Genomic DNA, 18,110 nt, shown 5'->3' on the forward strand with positions numbered 1-18,110 from the left:
TAGCCTGCCTCTTCACATTGACTAGGATGTGGGTGATTGATTAGTCTCCATTATCGGACCATTTAGTGCATTTTGGTGTGTATTGTTCTGAGTGATTGGGTCTATTCACTGAAGAAAGTGTGTCAGCTCCGCACCAGCTCTTTATTTCCTGCTCATTGGTCACTTTGCTTGTTAGCACAACCTCATGACATCTGACAGGACTCATCAATGACAGCATTGATTCCAAGGGAAGCTGTTTGCCAGTGGGGAGAGTCTAACCCAATAGCAGAATTTGGCTGGAGCTTAGGATGTGATGGTTGCTAGAAGAATATTTTATCAAACAATTGCTTGCTGGCTGCCAAAAAACCAGTGGGGAGTAAGGGATCCTCAAGGTCACTACACTTAAACGGATGTCGGTACAGATGCAGAGGTAGAACAAAATTGCAGTTCCACTGATTGTTGACATCATTGATGACTGAGCTGATTTTAAGGTACCACAGACAAAAGTTGAGATGTATCATCACCATTATCTTGGGGTGGTGGGGGGCCTGTTTTGATGAGACCACTGCAATCTTATTGGGAAGTTCTGTTGAATACAATGCATTGCACAGGTAGACATCTCTGAGAGTGATAGCATCTACCTTGTGGAATGATTTCCCCACAGAAGTAACAATGTTGGATGGCTTCCACTGGAAGTTAAAAATACACTTGTTTACCCATTTCTTTTCCTCATCTCCCCCAGTATTGCCTTTATATTCCCCAGCTGAATCAGTTTTGAAAATTGGATTTTTAAATTATTATTATTATGAGCATTAGGTTTTATATGCCAGCCGCTTTGATAATCACCAGAGAAGTTAAAAGTGGTATATATACATATTGGACAACCTAGGGTTGAGAGCCAGTGTGGTGTGGTTAAGAGTGGTGGACTTGTAATCTGGTGAACCGGGTTCGCTTCCCTACTCCTCCACATGCAGCTGCCACCTTGGGCTAGTCACACTTCTCTGAAGTCTCTCAGCCCCACTCACCTCACAGAGTGTTTGTTGTGGGGGAGGAAGGGAAAGGAGAATGTTAGCCGCTTTGAGACTCCTTCGGGTAGTGATAAAGCGGGATATCAAATCCAAACTCTTATAGGGAAAGTTTTGTGGTTGTTCTTCTGCTATGTACACCTGATATGTCTCACCCACCACACGAATATAATTGTCATAACTCCTATGAAACTGGGTCAGTTGCAATTTAGGGCTGTGCATTCATTTCACAACAAATGAGACACCAAACCAGATGGAACCATTTAGTGCAATTTCATTAATTACAGAAGGAGCGGCGGGAATAATCGGTGGGTATGAATAGGGTTCTTGTTACTCCACTGGTACCTGTTCATCATCCTTTCAATGGTGGGGGGTGGGGGCTGCTTCTTTTGTTTAGGGCCAGCAGAGCCGCTTCCAGCGCCTCCTTCAGGCAGCTGCACCAATGACAACAAAATGTAAAAGAAACAAAAAAAGACACGATGCCTGTAAGAAATGAATAACGAAAGTAATGAGATGATTAACAAGAGCAAGAGGGAACTGGAAGTGGGGAAAGATCAACATCTCTATCATAAACTGCACTGCAGCCCAACACATGTTTGTTTGGAAGGAAGTTTCATTGTGTGCAATGCACCTTGCTCCCATGAGCTGTGTTAAGGATTGCAGCCTCAGACACAGCAGAATATAGCCATTCTGATTTTATTCCAGCAAGATATATGTGTGATAAAATCATAGAACCAAAGAGTTGAAAGGGACCACCAGGGTCATCTAGTCTAACCCCCTGCAAATGCAGGAATCTTTCACCCAACCTGGGTCTCGAACCCAAGACCTTCTCTACCAACTGAGCTATCTCAGGTGATGTTTGAAGAGAGCCATAGCCACGTTAGGCTTATTAGAGTTCACCAAAGGAATGGTACTGCTACAAGTCTTTCCACATTCTGAATTCCAGATAAGCTACTTGGGAAGAAGAAGAAGAAGAGTTTGGATTTGATATCCCGCTTTATCACTACCCGAAGGAGTCTCAAAGCGGCTAACATTCTCCTTTCCCTTCCTCCCCCACAACAAACACTCTGTGAGGTGAGTGAGGCTGAGAGACTTCAAAGAAGTGTGACTAGCCCAAGGTCACCCAGCAGCTGCATGTGGAGGAGCGGGGAATCGAACCCGGTTCACCAGATTACAAGTCCACCGCTCTGAACCACTACACCACACTGGCTCTCACTGGGAGTATTTTAAGAACTAGTGAGGAGTGTCAGGGCCCTTTGATGGGGACTTTTCTTTTCTCATCTGCCCCCGTTAACTGAAAATACACATTGGCATTCCAAGCACATTGACAATAGGGCAAAAATAATTAGGGCTCTTTGTTCACTTTGGGCAAAGCATGAATCCAAACCAAAGAGGCTCATTTCAGAGATGTTTGGGCCACTTTGGAATCTGCAGCAACTGAGGCCCCAAACTATCTGAACCAAAGTGGGGAAGACTCCAAAGAACTGCTTTGAAGCACTGAAAAGGTATGTACATTCTGAAGCCTATTGGATGCATTTTTGAAACCTTCCCCAGCCTCTGAATTCTACAAAGCAGTTCTCCAGTGAGTAACCTGTACCTTAAGGTTGTGTGCATAAAATTGAAATATTAGTGAAACTAATATTTTAAATGCCTTATATTAGGGGAAACTGCTTTGCAAAAGTATATGCATTAGAGGAAGTTGCATAAAAGTAAGACTTATTGGGAGAAATGCTAACAATACTGAAATACTGCTAACTTTTCATGAGGACCTTTTCTTTCAAAAAGAATTGCAAACTGATGTGGCCATGTGGAAGCTGGAGTAATGAGAAACTGAAATGGACTGTTTTGCACATCCTGAGGCTCAGGAGTTCTAAGCGCCTTAGAACCGACTCTCCTTCTTTCTTCTTACTCACCTGCATTTCATGTCAGAGCATTTTCATTTCTGCAAATAAATAAACAGAAGTTGCAACACACACACACAATATGATTTAGCCTGTTTGTGGTTTTCTTAATGCAGAATCTGGGTTTGTTGACGTTGGGTGGAATTCAACTTTGTGCTCTTCCAACCAATGCATCGGTGGAAGCATCCCAGCTTCCCAGATGGAGCAGTACCCCATCCCCCAAACATTGTTCTGGGGTTTTCTTCTGACACCAACACCCTGAGCCAATTTTTGAGGCTGCAGGGCATGTGGAGAATTTCCCATTGCACAAGCAGAATTATTTGTGCTGGGCTTCCACTGACTGAACTGCTCACAGAACACCAATTCACACTTTATGCGGCAGACTCGCCTAACCCATAAATATGTGCCAATGAGCTACAGTCAGCTACACTCTCGGTGGTGTATTCCTGGCGCCTACACACTTTGGCATGTAAACTCACATTCTAGGGGGTTCAGGGCAGCAAGCATAGGTGCAAACGCATGTGCTTTATGAAGTTTGAATCCACCCTCTAACATGCCTAGCCATAGCTCTTAGTGGTGCTGCTAACAGATTTCATGGCTGTTGGCTGTTGCATTGCTGTGAGCATACGTATTCAATAATTTAAAGTCCAGTAAATTTTCCAATGAATGGCCTGTAAGCTGAAATAGTGGGCTGCATACAAGTGAATTAGGAATTTACACCTTGCAGCCAGCAGATGGCACCATAGCTATTTGGAACTGACCCAGCTTCTTGCACCTTGCTTGGATAAACTCGTACTGCAAAAACCTCTAATAATAAATCTATCTGGAAGAGAGACAGAGCAGTGTTCAAATTACATGACCTAACCCTGCTAAGTTCTGGATTGTCCTTCTCTCACAGCAGACTGCCCTCCCTTCTTATAAGCTTTAGAATTGTTCCTGGATCCCTACTGCCTGCAGGAAAGAAGCAATCACTGCTATGAATTAGAGGATCTGAATTCATATGCTCCAGCCTCTAACAGCAGTGAGTTAGGGTCTAAATGGCCTAAGGAAAGCCATCAGAGACCCAGAATTGTACCTTGTCTCAGTTAGCAGCAAGGGGTACAATATAAATGTCCCAGTGTATCAAAACCTGTTCTGCACATTTATAGGTCTCGCCATACCATGGAGTCTTTGGAGACATCCGTATCACAGCTAAGCTATGTGCAACAGTTCCTTGTTAGCTGCTGCTCCTTTTATTTTTTAAGTCTTGTTAGCTAGATCATACAAAGTCCTACGGAGGAACCCAGTGTGTGCTCCAAGCTGATCAAAACGAATGACAGCAAAATAGCTGCCTTGGCTAAAGAAAGTCAAAAGGTTTTGCCCATGCTGAAACAAATGCCCCTACTGTTGCAGGTGGTTTTGATGTTCTTATATCGAAGGTGATCCCTGCAAAGCTATCAAACACAGGCGAACTGTAACAACACTCTTCTATGACTGTAGTAGCTAGGTTATCTTTTCTTCCATAGTTTTAAAAAAATAAAAATAAACCAAGATGACAAGGGCATATGGCACCAATCCAACTCTATTTCTAGGGTCTCCAATGTGGCATATTTGGGCACCAGGTTGCACTCTGGCATCCTATTTAGCACCCCTCAGGTGCCTTTGCTCCCCTGCATTTTTATATTTTTATTTTAATTGAGAGCTTTTCTTCTGTTTGGTAGGGGACTATTATGATGGTTGCTTTTTTATCCGTGTTTTATTTGTTGGAGAGGATAGGCATTTTGCCTCCTTGGGAAGGGTTCAGAGCATCATCAGTTTTTCTTCTGTGAAATGGGTGCCTCCTAAAGTTTTCTAGATCTCCAAATGTGGCCTCTGCAACCAAAAGGGTTGCGGACCTGTACTCTAGTTACATGCTATAATTAGTGGCCATGGCCCTGATAAGGAATACATATCCATCCATCTCAAAAAATGCTTTCTGCAGCCCATTCAGTGGGGTCTGGGCAAAGCACACAACTCAGGATAACACTTCATGAAAGCATACTTTCCACAATAGATTTGTTAGGTGCCACAAGCCTCTTTGCTATTTGCATTGGTTGTTAGATTACCACGCAGCCTTTTTCTCTGTGCCTTGGGGGTGGGGGTGGTGCATTTGATTGTGATTAGAAGTTGTGACAGTTCCAGGTGACCTTCCTCAGTGGCCTGCCCCATCTGTCAGTGTTTTTGCTGCCCCCGTGACAGAGTCGAGTGCTGCCTCTGCACCTTCCCTTGATTGAAGCCCTGGAGGCTGGATGATGGATGGCCTTCTCTTTCCACATTTCTTCTTCTGGCCCCAGGACTGACACCATGAGATTGAGCAGCAGGCTGGTCCCTCCCTCTGCCTACATTATCCATGACAATCACTGTGAAATGAAGGCTGAGGTTGATGGCTGCATCTCCCAGGGGGTGGAAACCAATATGGCACACTGAGCAATGGAGAGGCAGATGCTTGGAGCTACTGGATGGTTAACTATGGAAAGCAGGGTGGTCAGATGCAAAAGGAGACTGCAGCACCTTTAACAGTTGTAATCGAAGGGGGTGGGCAGGATTTCAGCAAGCATTATTATTATTATTATTATTATTATTATTATTAATTCCCCACCCATATGGCTGGGTTGTCCCAGCCACTCTGGGCAGCTTCCAACACACATAAAAACATAATAAAATGTCAAACATTAATAATAACAATCCGATCCAATACAGACTGATTCTGTCTCAGAATCAGTCCTCCTACCACCCTCCTCCACCAGATAGGCTTATGGGACAGATCTCTTATATGGCAGCTGAGACCAAGTAGTTTACCAGATCCAGAATAAATAAATGCTCCCACTGCTCCCTGTTGGGCATCTGAGGTGAGATACCCATTTAGCAGAAGTTGCTCCCAATTCCAGGCACCACACAGAGGCAGCTTAAGGTAGGTGTTTTTGTTCTTGTTTTGGAAAACTTTAGCCTTTTAATCATAGGCATTTTTTGTTGTTGCTTCCTCAGCTATTGTCTCCAGCCTTGGCTTCTGTTTCCTGTTGGTCTTCTGCTGGAAACAAAGCACATGTGATAACAGTCAGCCAGAAAAGGTAGTCCAATTCTGATGCATGACTTTGTGATGCATGGGGTGCAAAACCCACATGATGTCATGCGCACCACATTCTTGAGAGGGAGGCAGATAGCGCGTTTGCACAGAAATTCAAAGGCACTTCAAAATCTTACAATGGATTAACTTTTGTCTGAGTTCATCTTATGAATTATGACAGTTTCAGTTGACCCAGGCTCCCTTGTATCCACTAGAGGGAACAGGGTTACAAAGGGCTTCAGGGAGGGTGGCTGTGCGCTTGAGTTAATTGAAACCAACAGTGAAGTCCCAGACTCATTAATATTAGCAGTGCTGACTCTGTTTGTTAAACCCTGTTGGACTGATCTTTCCCATTAGCTTATAAAAATAATAAATAGGTTATTGCAAATCTTGGGTTGGCTGCTCGTTTCACTGTCTGGGTGGGGTTGGGAGGAAAGCTAAGAAGCTTGCAGCAGTCCACTACAGAAATCAAACAAAGTAAATTGCATCCAACTCACTAGGCCATTTTTAAAAAGACGTATAAATATTCTATCAAATTCTAATGGATAATAGAATTTAATGATGTAGGTAGCATTACTTGCTATAACCAGTGTTTCCACCCATATCTTACCTACAGGAATAACAAAGGGGTTAAAAACCATAGCTGTCAACGTTTTCCTTTTTTAAAGGGAAATTCCCTTATTCCGAATAGGATTCCTCGTAAGAAAAGGGAAAAGTTGACAGCTATGTTAAAAACTACTCTTTGCATATCTATTGGGAGGCAGAGGCTCTAGCTCAGAGTGAAGCACATGTTGGACGTGTGCATAGGGTCCCAGATTCAATGCCTCCTGTCTCCAATTGAAACGTCTTTGGCAACAGAGCTGGGAAAGTTGTTTGCATGTGACATTGGAAAACTGCTGCAAGCCCCTAGCCTAGATAGACCACTGATTTGGTTTCATGTAAGTGGTGGTGTGTATATCTCTCAATTTTGAGCATATGTTAAGAAACTGGTGGGAGGATAAGCAAAATTTTCCATGGCTAGGAGGTGCCCTGCAAAGGCCTTTGCCCCACCACATAAGTAACAGGAGTTGAGAAAATTGTGTTTAATGTGCATAATTTATATAGATTACAAAACCTAGTATTGACTTTGTGCTGGCTGGTGCAAAATGATTTTTAAAAAACACATCACACAGCTCCGAGTATGGCAGCAACTCCTTTACTAATACAGTGTGAGAGATGCAAGCAAATTAGGAGTTCGATGTTTAATCAGTAAGTTGGTTAGCTGATCAGTTAAAAAAATTACTAGCAGGATATTCTTATATACACTTTCCAGGGAGTAAGTCCCGTTGAGCTCAGAGTACACATGTATTGTACTGTAAAACAGTACCCCCAGTTCATCAGGCAGTGCATGTACACGTGTGTGTGTGTGTGTGTGTGTGTGTGTGTGTTTGCTAAGAGATATGAGCCATAGATGGCAAGCACAATTTAAGAGAAGCCATCTCCCTTCTCTCACTCACAGGAAGCTTTTCTCATCTAAGATCCTGCCTGCTCTGACAAGTGTGTGTGTGTCACTTAAAACCAAAGGAAGTATGCTTCATACTCCAGAAAGACTGTTTTACAAAGCATATGTTTACTGAAACTTATATATGATTAATGGATACAAACATCTTTATTGGGGTTGCAGCCCTAGTACAACGCCAGGTGATTCAGAGCCCCCTCTGTGCATGGCAAGGCTTCCTCTCCTCTCCTCTGAAGTGGAATACTTTGCAGGCACAGATTCTGCCTGATGCCTGCAGCAATGCACATCAAGGCAAGCAGGGAAGTCTTTGTGTGAATGGTGCACAGCCTTACATTAGTCTCTAGACTTGGGATAGCTCTCCAGTGAAAAACCAATGAAGTTATATATTGTAGAATCTATTTGGGCCTCTGGAAAGGTTTACTTCTTCCCAGTCTGGACAACGGTCAGGCAGAATGGTAATCAGCTCCGTAATTTGTTGCCTGTCAACCTCTAGAAGACCACCACACTTTAGAAAGGCTCTGAAGACTTGTTTGTTTCAGGCAGAGCTATGCATGGTGTGTATGTGTGCATAGCTTTATTGCCCTCAGAAATGGATGAACTGGAGATTTTATATTCTGGGGTGAGTAGGTATATCATTACTGCAGGCTCATTTAGCTTGCAGTGCTGCTAGAAGTAACCTTGTCTCTTGTATTTATATTTTCTATTTCTGTTGTGTTTCGGAAATTTTTATCATGTAAACTGCCTTGAGGGAGCTTTGCTTGGAAAGGTGGCCTAGAAATGTTTTTAAAATTGTATTTTCAGTTTTGGTTACTGTCCCCTTCAACTGGAATTAATTATGCACAGCACAAGGATTGTCAATCAATCAATCAATCAATCAATCAATCAAGAGTCTGCAGAGGAAACGACCCACTGTCTGAAATCAGTAAGGCCCTGATCCACTGAAAACCTAAACTTGAGCTTGAGCTTCTGTGACTGTAACTGACTGGTGCAATTATTTACAGACAAGTGAGTTTAAAATATTTTTTATCTGTTCCCAAGCACCACAACTCCAGCTTCCTTTTCCTGAAGGAGGTTCGCCCCTGGAAACACTATACCTTTTGCTTTATAGCTCAACTTGCACCAAGGCCTCAGGGTAGGTGAAAGCAGTTTTATCTGGGAAGCTTAAAGGAGAAGCTTCCCAGTTCTTAGGGGGTTCATTTTTATTAGGTATTATGCCAACATTGCTAAAATGGCTCAATACCAACCATGACTGACCACTTGGCCCCCTCACCTCTCTGAGAACTGCCAGCTATAAAATTTCAATTCCTGCAAATGAAACCATTATTTATATGAATCTACTCCATTATAATTTGGCTCAATCATTTTTGGCAACTGACTGGGAAGGAGCTATAAGAAGTCTGCAGAGTGGGTTCGCTTTGTGTTTTGTGAATTGCCTGTGGTCACCTAAGTCAAGCAATTCCCATGTGCTAGATTAAGGTATGCTCATAAGTGATGAGAGTCTTTTGTTGCAAGGTGATTGGCAGCGGCTGTTCTGGCAGTCTGGCACAAGTGATTGATGACAGCAACTCCCGTTCTGAGAGCTGATTGGTGGGTCCCAAACTAGGACAAAAATCATTTGTGGCTCCCTCTCCTTGATGAAATACATGGGAAATGCTAGCCTAAATTATTTCCTTTTTCACTATACCACTTTCAAGTACCAAAGGTCCCCTTCACAGGGCTGGCACTATTACCAGTGAGGACCTTCCTTTAAGGCTCCTGGCTGTCATCTCAGTGGAGAAGTGAAGAGATAAGCCTTCATTTTCCCTGCTGCTGCCTTTGGAGTGTGAATCAGCGCCCCCCCCATCCCTTTAATTCACCAAGGAAAAGCAAGATATGTAGCTGCTTGCTATGTTTTTAAGTGCACATCTACTTTGGCTCCAGGGCATTAGATGCAGGGAATACTGCTGTTAATCCAGGCAAAAGTTCCAACCTGACTCAGAGGTGATTATAGTCTTTCCAGGCCAGGCAGATCCAAAAGGGGTGTGTGTATGTATTATGGAGTCAAGGAACCTTATGCTGCCTGCTCTATCCTACAGCTTCATTACCCACCCACCCCCCACATCGGGGCAGCAGCAGAGAGGATGAGGGGTTTTGCTTTTAGCCTCAGCAGATTCTGCAGAACCTGTTCTTACCATGATGCTCTTGCCCTAAGCCCTTAGCCCTAATCATAGCTGTCAACTTGGAAATTCCCTTATTCCGAATAGGATTCCTCGCAAGAAAAGGGAAAAGTTGACAGCTATGGCCCTAATTTCAAACCAAAGGGTAATTATTGTTTGTTTTACTTCCTTGGCTCACATTTTGCCCTTGTTAGCCTTGCTTCTCCCATTCTTCACCTCTCTTGTCATCGCAATTAAAATTCGAGGCTCCAGTCCTATAACCATTTAGCTGAGAATAAGCCTGTTTGAATTCAGTATGGCTTATTGCCTCTGACTCTGAATAGGATTGCTCTGCAAGCCTCCTTGAGTAGATGCTACTCTATATATTGCCTTGAATTCATCATCATGGGAGGAAAGAGTCTGTCTTCAATTGTAGATTTTCTCTCTTGCCACCAAAAGGCTGCTGTGGAATCTTCTTTCCAGTGCAACACAGTAGGAGCTGGAAGTTGGGTTGGTGGAGGAGGGTTGAAGATTGAGGAAACCTCGGAAGCATCCTAGCAGAAAGGCATGGTGGTGATAATAATAGGGAAAAGCCAGCCAAGGTAGACATTTGTCCAACAAAGGGATGGAGAATGAGTGTCTTTCCAAATGTTTCTGGACTACAGCTGCCATCATTCTTGACTACTGGCCATGTTGACTTGAGCTCATTGGAGTTGGAATCCAGCCACATCTGGAGAGCCACATGTTTTCCCCACACCTGTTTCACCTACTGCTTTTTGAAGGGGAGTGATACTTTGCAACTTTATCAGATAGGATTATCCAAGCCACATCAGTGGATGCTAGCCCTGATGGCTATGCTCTTCCTCCATCATCAGAAGCAGTATGCTTCTGGAAGCCACAGGAGGGAAGAATGCTCTTGTGGATGCATCCTGCTTGCAGGTTTCCCACAGGCATCTGGGTAGCACTGTGAGAACAGGATGCTAGATGGGCCATTGGCCTGATCCAGTTGGCTCTTCCTATGTTGTTATCCACATATGCCTTATCCATTAAATGCAAACAGGCAATATTTGGTGGAATCCTTCAAACTTTGATGACGGAGTTTTTGTTTTCATAGTGGTGAGTTAACAACAAGATCTGAAGTGGACTCTTTGTTATCTTGGCAAAGGTTCCAGTGACTTAAGCCAAAAGTGCAGTTTCTGTATTGGGAATACTAACAGATCATTATTCTTACTCAGCTAATCAGTAACAAGCACTGTTACACTCATTCTGACAGTCAATTGCACTGCATATACTTGCTGGAAAATGTAATATCAGGGAGGTCTCACATCTGATATTCAACAAAAATTGCTGTACAGATTTTCACAGTAGCATACATGAAGGCATCCACCCCCCCCCCCTTATTCTTATTTCTAATAAGCCCTTGGAAATGTAGAAATGAGAAACCTATCTTTGTGGAATGGATTTTTTTGGGAATTATTAAAAAGATCTATGTGCGTTATTAAGGGATATTAATTAGAATTTCAAACTTCAGCTGTATTTTCTCTTCCTACTATTATTGTTAGTCCCCATGAGATCTATTTAAGTGTTTGGCAAGCCACCTGAGATGAATTTATACCCCCCCCCAACTTCATACCTATTCAAATCTTGAGTGTCCCTGTTCTATTCCCTGGAATGTGTCCCCAAACTTGAAGCAAACTTTTATCAAGGCAACTTGTCTTTTGCTTCATTTTCTCAATTCTTTGTATTGTGTGTGTGGTCCCCGGCTCAGGATTAAGGAGTGGTTGACATGCATACGAAGGTGGTGGTTAGTTGATGAAGGCTCTGTGTGAAAGGAATTGAAGGGAAGATCTCCCAGGGTAGGAGGCTGGGAGAAGAAAGGAAAGCTCCTAGATGAGAGCTGGGAGGGCTTACCTTTCTCTGTGTGGGCCAAGCTAAAGTTTACCTGTGAAGGAGGACTTATATTCTCCCCACTTCTCTTTCTCTCTTGGCTCTTTGTTCTTAGATTAGTTCGTTCTTTTATTGTAACATATTATGAAAAGTCTAAGGAAAATATTTTTTAAAAAGAGAAAAAGGAAGAAAAGAGGAAAGATGAAGAGAGAAAGGGGGCAGGGGAAGTGGAAAAACAACAGGCGACATACTCATGTCCTACTGCTGTTGTTTAGAAAACAGTTTGCTCTAGTACCATAGCTCTGCCACTATTTAACTATTAGAATTCTACAGAGGATAAGATAATTCCCAGAAGGCAGAAAATTCCCAGGAAACAAAGGCCAGTTTTTGAACACTTAGAAACCAGAAATCCATCTCCTCAAAACCCACTAGGGCTTTTGCTGTCCCCATTCCATCCATTCTGGTGTCTGGTGCTTTGTTTCAGGATCCTGGCAGTTAAAAATAAAAGCATGAAGGACATTCCAGTGAGATGCAGAGGAGGAAAAGGTGGTTTCTGATGAGACAATTCAGCCACATGCTGAAGAACAAGGGAAAGGCTAGAGGCTGCAGTTCCAGGTAATCAAGGACAATTAAATAGAGAGTGATGGAAACCAGAACAGCAGCAGACCACGTAGTAAATGTGTCACTGCAGAAAAACAACTATGAATCATGGTTGTTGGGTTAGGCCCTAACCCAGCAAGCTGGAATCTCGATCTGTGTGGTTTTCCTTTAGGAGGAGTGCTTTTCAGGCTGAGCAGAGCAGGTCCTTGAACAGGTCCGTATTACTGAGAACGGTAATATGAAACAAGAGAAATGTGTTCAGGTAAATTCCTCTGGTGACCATAATGGTTTCTCCTGGCAGACGTAGGGTAGACTGCCCTTCTTTTCCTTTGTGTTCCTTGATCCCCTTGTTTTGGCATGTCAGTATGAGGGATGGAATGGGAAAGCTTCATTGAAACACAGCAAAATGAGAAACTGAAGTTTCCATTCCTAGCAGCGAGTAGGAGCAAGTGTCTTGTACAGAGTGGCTGAGGTTTCAGTCATTGCACTTAGGTAAGTGGGGAAAAGGTTGGTTCATGGCTGTTATGGTATAAGGGTGGGCAGCGTTGATTCCTGGCTGCCAGTAGGATGGCACATTCTCTCTCTCTCTCTTTTCCCCAGTCCCTTGCAACGACCTATGTGGATGTCTAATTTTTGGAAGGAAAAAAGTTTGGAACCGTTGTCCCTCCTCCTTCTCCGCACAATGCAGTGAGGCATTTACAGAGGATTGGGAGAGGAAAGCTACGGATTCTCACGGTCTGCTCTCAGCTGAAGATTTACCGATGGTTGTTCTCTGGGCGCTTGTGCCGAAAGAAGTGCTGCGTGTTCTTCCTAGGTGCAATATGATGGACTATTTCACAGTGAAATATGATGGGCCTATTAATAATTGCTGTCTCCTAGTCTGACCTTGAATGGAGCTCCGGTGAAATCCTTGTTAAGTTTCCTTCCCCTTTATTTACACCTGGGAGTGCACAGAACGTTTCCTGCTGCTGCCTGTGTAGTATGAAGACCCGTAGCATATCAATGCATGATCATTGAAATCCTATTTGCCCTCTTTGGGGTATTGATGTAACGGCTTCCTGCTATGAAGCACCACCCCTCTCTCTCGCACACACACCCTTTCCCCTCCATCCATGCCCCCCAACTCGCTGCCACCGCAGCTGACTTAGCAGGCTCCCCCCGCGCCGCCCCCATTGATCAAGCAGGCGTACCGGTCTCCTCCTCGCCTGCTTCAGACTGCAAAGCTCAGCAAGTCTCACTGCGGGCGCTTGGAAAGGAGTTGGGATAGAGGGGAGGGGCTAAAACCACCCTCCGGGGTTGGATAATGAACTGCACCACAGAGGCGGAGGCGGAGGAGAGAGAGAGCCCCTTCTCAATTAATGCAGGATCTTTATTCTATCGAGCCGCCTCTCCGCCAATGAGGTTGGAGCTCCGCAGAATACGGCGACGTACGGGAGCCCTGGAGGGGCGGGTGGGAAAAGCAACTGCAGCATTTTGAGGGACTGACCTGCCGGCTCGAAGTCTTCTGCCCGTCTTGGACTCTGTGTGTGCGTGTGCGGACGCTGGTGTGTATCTGTGTTTCTCCGCACCGGCGAGCGAGTAAGTTTCACTTTCCTTCTTGTTCTTTGCTTGCATCTGTGTCCGAGGATGTACTTCGGGGTGCATCAGAAACCAGACCTTCCCCTTTCCTCCCGCCTCTTCTGGTGATTGATCGTTCCCTAAGTAGTAGCGGGGCTCTGGGACAAAAAGGTTTGGCGAGCGCAAGGGTGGGGAGAGAAACAAGATTAAGGCAACAAAACGTCTCTCCTCGCTTTTAAGTTTACTGCAGCAAGTGGAGTTATTTAGAGAAGCTAGTGGGGATCTCCTCGTCAGCTTTCTGCAGTTGGGCAGAGAATTCGCTGGCCGTGGTGCTGACCGGACGGTCAACCAGATCTTGTTTGGCCAGGAGTGCTGAACGGACAGCTCCCCGTGATTTGGCGGCGGTTTGGCGCAAGGCATCTTCCCCTTCAGGGTACAGAACTATGGAGATCCATGATAAAAGTGGCCGGTGGTTTACTTCTGATTGGAGCAAAAAAGAAGGAAAGGAAGAAAGCGGGCTGTGCCTTAGAATATAAGCATCTAAGCAAACAGCAACAACAAAAAAGACCCCATCCGTGTTTGTTCCTAATGATCCCAGGGAAGTCTCAAGATACCATTACCTGGTGTTCATGCCCCCACCTCGCCTTCAAGGTTATAGTCCAGACAGATGCAGAGGAAGAGGGTCACGCAAGCAGAGACACCAAAGTGGAGCAATTAGCATATGCACACACATGTACAGATATACTGTACAACACGTTCTGTTTCAGGACATGCTGCAATCTAAAAATGCTGCGGATTGGATGGTATGTGCACAATAGGTTTATATGCACCTGATCTGCAGCACGTCATATGTAGATCCCACTAGTGCACTCAGATACTGGTGCAATGTGCTGAATACAGAGCTGGGTTCCCTGGAGAGAGTGCATCGCTAACTTTCCTGATGCAGGAACGGAAGGGTTTCAGAATTCAAAAACCAGATGTCAGATCTAATGAATACGAGGTTTAAAGCGTAACAAGAACTCACATTTGGAGTGGGTTAGATTCATTGCATTGTGATTCATTGCAAGAAGTCAGTCTATTGGGATATGAAGCCTTTGTATTTCAAATCTGTGCCTGTCCGCAATGGTTGAGGCAGGGAATCACTCTCCCTGACATTGCTTAGAAGAGGTGCTGACTCAGCTCTCTCTGCTCCTGCTCAGCAGGGTAAGATGGTTCCCAAAAGGGAAAAACAAACTGGGAACAGAACAATCCACTGCACCAAAAGGCAGATGCATCAATGTCTAAACACTGACCAATAGGGTCAGGTGTGAGAAAGAGGAATTGAGAGGGAAAGAGAGAACCTGCAAGGAAAAGAAGGAACCGCTGCGTGTGGCATTCTGGGGCATGCAAATTAAAGTGGCCTTTCTACATGGGTGGAACTTGCTGTTAGTAATATGTGATTGTGTGCACAGGTACACAGCCATGTGCAGAGAGGTTAGCATGAAGTGGGTGGTATCTATGGTGAGCCCACACCTAACTCCATGAGTGCAATCGCTGAGGAGAGGTCATGAGCAATCATGGAGAGAGCTGCCAGTGCACTGCATGCACTGCCCAGTTGACACAAACCTTTCTCCACCCAGCCGTTTGCCTGTGCATATGAGAAACTCAGTAAGTGTGAACTGCCTCTATATTTTAGTGCAATGAGCTCTGTGAATAAGGGATAGGGGGAGCTTGGGGATTTCAGACAGTTTATATATTCTGGGGTGTTTTTTGGGGGGGGAGGAAATGTAACTGTTGGCTGACTCTCTGAGGGCTACTGCAGGATGAGAGCTCTGGGGATGAGTCTGCTGATTCTTGGCTGGCTGGCAAAGGGCAAGTCACTTTCCAAGCTCCCAGTCTATTATAGCTCTGGAGTGCTTACAAGATGAGATGGGAGATAACGATTTTCCAGCTCCTGAGTCATTAGCTCCGTCTGTTCCTGATAAGGCCTTGCTCACCCTTCTTGCTGCAGTCTCCTTTTGGAACACACGCACAGCCTGAACCAGTTGGCTGTCATTTACTCCAGACCTAGATGGCCTCGTTATACGGGTGTCAAGGCTACTTTGCACTCTTAAGAGTGCAGGTCTGAGCAGCATTAGATTCTTGCAGTGCTCCTGGGTTAACTTTTCTGATGCTGCCATTGGTTCAGTGTGAGTCTCCTTCCACTGCTATACATCATACTGCTAGCTATAATGGGTCTGCGATAGTTCTGTGTGCCCTTTTTGGATGCTATAATGCTGGGGGGGGGGGCTCCTTGTAAAATGATCGGGTTTTTCTAGCACTAGATAATCCCACAGCAATTTTACATAAAGCAGAAAAGAAAAGACTTTGTGGAGAGGTCCCTAGAAGTCTTTGGTGCAGCTGCTGCATCCATCCATTGCCTCTGTAGATTGCTCCCTCTGGACTGCTTCATCATACATGAGATTTCCCCCTAGATAGAGAGCATCTCTCTGTGTGGGTGGTGATAGAATAAATCTATCATGACTGAAGTGTGCTTTGATTTTGCCGTGAGAACACGGATCAACAAACTGTCATGTGTGAAGCACTTTTTTAGAGTGTAAGCTCTGCAGCTATTGATATTGCATGGGTGGGGTGGTGACATAGGAATGTGAATGCCCTAATGCTCAATGCTGACCTAGAGGCATGAATGTGTACGCTGTATGTAGTTCAGACACAGGATGAGGAGTATGTCTTTCCTTGCGTTAGGGATCTTTTTGTGTGCTTTTCTATATTTTTGTTGATCTCAGTAAATGTACACGGGTGGCTGTAAAAATGAAGCTTGGAATGCAAGCTAGTGTGTGCCAGGATACCCAGGATTTTCCATGTCCTGTTGTGATTACAGGTTTTTAATGGACACGGAAAGGCCGGGTGCTAAGGGGTATGTGTTTATGGATGTGTTATGTACTATTTGGTGGGGGATTTGAGAATGGAAGTCATTGGAGGATCCCACTGTTAGAGATCACTGAATGCAAAAGCATTTAATGAGAATGTAACCGTCAGGGGAGCATCAATGAATGCTGTAGTTTAACTGGCCCTATAGAAGATCCTATGGCATAAAGTCCAGATGAAAAATCACTAAAATGGACAACTATTGTGTGAAAGTCCTTTCAAGCCACAATGTTCTCTGAAGCTTAGCTGGCATGGCAGAGGCAGCATAGACATCAAGAAGACTGAGTCATCCTGATTTATACACCATCCCTTTCTACTGCAGGTACCCCCGCTCAGTTATAACTTGCTTGTAATGCTGGGGATCGTGGTAAACATCCAGGTTGAAAGTACATTCATGTTATATGTTCCCTATGCATAAAAGCCATTCCGTCCAATGTGGTTCTTGAGGATGCTGTGCTGTTGTAAGTGGTTGCCTACACTGTGGCATTCTGGAAACTGTTCATTTTTGAACAGGGCAAAGAAATTAACTCTAAAGATGAAATCCAATGACATCTGTCTCTGTGGCTATTCTGAACTACTTTCCTCCAGTGTTTTGTGTTAGTTGTTTCCACCCTGGTATTTCTTCCACAGCAGTGTATCAAGCATGGAGGCCAGAAGGTGCTCCAAGCTTCCTCTGCAGCCTGGATCTTTTCCCATCAGTGTTCAGCTGGCTGAGTAAATCAGCGTTTACAATGTCTTTATCACCATCCTGTTGGTAGCAGACATAGATCACCTGGCAGTGTGAGTGACTCACTTTAGAATCCCAGAGCCTTTTGAAATACAGCTACTGCTATATTGCAAGAGCAAATGGGGGAAATGAAGCGTGGGAGTCAATGGTCATTTCCCCAAAGCTGTCTAAAAAGGCATTTCCTTTTGATATCTGCTGACCCCTTCTCCCAACTTGCTCAGGCTTCAGCAGGCTGACTCCAGTGGTCAAGAGAAGGGAGTATGGGGAAACCTAGCTGCTTGGCATACATGATAGGGTCATGCCATGGGGTAGGGGGGTGATGAATGTCTGCATGGAATGAGGAAAAGCATTCATTCTTTGCAGACCACAACTGCACGTTCTTGAAATATGTCTGTGTAGCCAGGCAATTAGCAGCAGGAGAAAAGGATCAGCATATGCTAATACTCCAGGCTAAGGCAGGCAACACTGAGCAACTTCTATTGAGTGAGCGGGCCCCAGGCAAGAACTGGAATAAGCAGACTGGGGAGGAAGAGATGGTTCTGTTGGAGGCCTCTCTTTGCAATACCATGCACCTTGGCCATAACTGAATGGAGTGAACTTTTGGATTGTGGCCATGATGATGATGAATTATTTTTATGCTGGGTTACCCCAGCTACTCCGGGTGGCTTCCAACAAATTAAAACGCATAGAGGTCAGGCCTTAGTGCTGCAGGAGAAGCACAGTTTGTGTCTTTGGCTCACTATCAGGCATCTGTCAACTCAAAGTCATTAACTCACTCATCCCTTTCAGAGAAAATGGGAAGAAGGACTTTG

The 18,110-nt window shown here is 44.5% G+C and overlaps 1 protein-coding gene across 3 annotated transcripts in view; it reads left to right on the top strand.

Moving 5' to 3' along the window:
• Nucleotides 1-13,468: 13,468 nt before the first annotated feature.
• Nucleotides 13,469-18,110, top strand: part of SYT2 (synaptotagmin 2) — a 155,371-nt gene continuing 150,729 nt past the window's right edge. For all 3 annotated transcript variants that reach the window (XM_081009871.1, XM_081009873.1, XM_081009872.1), the window contains exon 1: nt 13,469-13,685. The gene's annotated coding sequence lies outside the window, so the exon portion shown is untranslated. The remainder of the gene's footprint in view (nt 13,686-18,110) is intronic.

Source organism: Podarcis pityusensis (assembly GCF_964106645.2).
Source record: "Podarcis pityusensis genome assembly, chromosome: 6".
Taxonomy (NCBI): domain Eukaryota; kingdom Metazoa; phylum Chordata; class Lepidosauria; order Squamata; family Lacertidae; genus Podarcis; species Podarcis pityusensis.